Raw genomic sequence first — 2,971 nt, forward strand, 5'->3', positions numbered from 1 at the left:
TTTTAAAAGTAGAATTAGGTCCACAAGTCCTAGCGACACACCTGAAGACAGCAGGTAAGCTGAGAGGCTTAGCATTAGTCTTACACCAGCCTCACTAGACTCCTTCCACATCAGGTAAACCTTCACCTGAGCAAGACAGAACCCAGCCTGTCTGCAGCACTGAGCTCTTCATCATCAGGTGTTTCACTCCTCCCGTTATGGAGCATGTGTACTGTGTTCTGGGCCCGTGGATTTTCCCCAGCTCCTAACTGCTTCAGACGAACCGCTTTGATATGCAGGACTACAAGTCCCATGAGGCTGCGCGCTCTCTGCAGGTGATGCATTCTACCCCAGTTGCCATGGGAACTACAGGCTCTGCTTAGGCTGAGCTGACGTGAGCTCGTAGTGGCCTCGCATAGCCTGAGAGAAGATTGTGCGTGTGAGCGCGCGTGCGTGTGTGCGTGTGTGTGTGTTGTGTGCACGAATGCATGTGTGTGTGTGTTTGTGTGAGTAATGGCGTGACTTAGTCCTGCGTGACTTAGTCCTGCATGACTTGGCGTCTCCTGAGCTGGGGAGTCTGTGAGGGCTCCATCACCCAGCACAGAAGCCCAGGGCTGAGCCTTCAGCAGCCCAGTGCCACATGTCACTTCATCTGGGACTTTTCTCCTCATCTTTTTGTGTGGGATTTTGCCTCCATGCGTCTAGTTAAAAGGCTCATTACAAACTTTATTTAGGGAGTTTTTTTGGTTGTGAATGTAAAGTTGGGTTGGCACAAAACACGGTTTTCATTACATTTTAGGTTGAAGCAAAACCAAATTGTAGCATAAAGGGGTTGACAGCAGACCGTCCCCTGTGAACACAGACCATCCCATCCGACAGCAGACTACCCCCTCTAACAGCAGACCGTCCCCTCTGAACACAGACCATCCCATCCAACAACAGACTATCCCCTCTAACACCAGACTGCCTCTATAACAGCAGACCACCCCCTCTAACAGCAGACTGCTCCTATAACAGCAGACCACCCTCTCTAATTGCAGACCACCCCCTCTGAACACAGACCATCCCATCCGACAGCAGAACATTCCCTCTAACAGTAGACCGTCCCCTCCAACAGCAGACCGCCCCCTCTAACAGCAGACTGCCCCCTCCAGCAGCAGACCATCCCCTCTAACAGCAGACTGCCCCCTCTAACAGCAGACCACCCCCTCCAACAGCAGACCGCCCCCTCTAACAGCAGACCGTCCCCTCTAACAGCAGACTGCCCCCTCCGACAGTGTGATGTAAGTGGTCCTGTGATCTGTAGGGCTGAGATCCTCTGAGACACAGAGCACAGTCATGCTCAGGATCGTGGATTTGTGGGAGGGGCCGGCTGAGAAGCGGTTCCCATTCACAGGGCATGTTCAGTGCCCAGTTCACACTGTGCCCAGTGCCCAGTGCCCAGTTTCTCCTCACAGCTGTATTCTGATGGATGTGCTTGTGTGTGGAACGTGTGATTGGGTGATGTGAAGGGCCCCGCTGAGGATGTGCAGACGTCACATCAGATCACAAGATGAGGCTGAGATGGCAAGAGTTGGATTTATAATGAATCCATGGATATAATAAGACTTCAGAAGTTAGCAAAATCAACCATGCTTCAGCAGAGATAAAGTATAAAGTGAAAAAAGAAAGTAATGATAGGCTTTAAAAAGATAGAGGAAAGACAAACTGGTTCTGCTCCCATCTCTAGATGACCCAGTCAAACCTCTTTTATGAAGAACTAATGAGTTGCCCCTATCTCTTAACCGGATGTGTGTGTGCACGCGCGTGCGTGAATCTGTGAGGGAGTAAGATAGGAAGTGTGCATAAATGTGCGTGTGTACTTAAGCTTTTGTGTGTTTGTGCTATCTTATGTGTTGTGCCCTGCCGAGGTGGAAGCACTCAAAAGCCTCCTGTCCCCTGAGACAGATCTGTTTCCTCAGTTTCTGCTCCCAAAGAAACACATTCGTATTTTCATTAATAATTGAGCTGCAATACCCCATTATGACCACTAGAGGGTCAACAGCTGTTCGGGAAAACACTGGCTCAGCACATATGAATCGATCCGGTCTCTTTTTAGACCTTTCAACTGAGCATTGATGTTCTAAATTCGAAAGGGAACAAGAACTTTTCCAATATCCGCAGCGACCTACTTTTATCATTTTCTGCCAATTAATTTGCGTAATTGCCTTAATTATGGCTTTAGTAGGACAGTCCTTACAGGCAAATATCCGACATGGACACGCAAACACACCCAATATTTCAGGTTGGCTTTGCCATGCTACCTTTTGGTCTCACATAATCAAATACTCGATACATTCAGATATCTTACCACTTGACATTCTGTATTTTATGGCCATTTTATGCCAATATATAAATATATTTACATTAAGAATGTGACTTTCCTCACCGCTCGATCTGCTGAAGGCTTTACTATAGAGATCTGCTGAGTCTAAGCACTCACATTATTGCTGATGTTGCTTCCATAACACCAACGCCAAAGTCTGACGTCCCTCACATTTTCTGTCAACCAGCCAAAAGTTCGGGAGTCGGTAGTCAGTTTCATTTTCTTCCTCAGTGCAGTTGCTATGTTTAAACCAGCATGAACTATTTGGAGGCGTTTCTGTGACCTTTCATATGGGTCTGTTGTTTAATGTAGTGGTTCTGAATCTCAGAGTGAAGTACAGCTGCGAGTCTGCGACTCAAGACAACGGAGTTAATGAAACAGCAATTTAGGTACAGTTCAGCACCACGGACAGCTCCGGTTTCTTATTTCGTACAGGTGCTTGAGGACGATCGTAATACTGCGAATAACCTACTTACTTTGAAATGGAAGCAAAGTGGTTTTCAAGAAGATTCTCTGGTTTATTGATTTAAGGCTGAAAATGCTTTTGTTAGTCTGAGATTGTCTTGAAATCTACGGCTTTCTCTCCTTTGTATGTTTATGAAAAACCTTCCATGTTTACTAAGCAAT

Source organism: Brachyhypopomus gauderio, chromosome 7 (assembly GCF_052324685.1).
Source record: "Brachyhypopomus gauderio isolate BG-103 chromosome 7, BGAUD_0.2, whole genome shotgun sequence".
In the NCBI taxonomy this organism is placed as follows: Eukaryota; Metazoa; Chordata; class Actinopteri; order Gymnotiformes; family Hypopomidae; genus Brachyhypopomus; species Brachyhypopomus gauderio.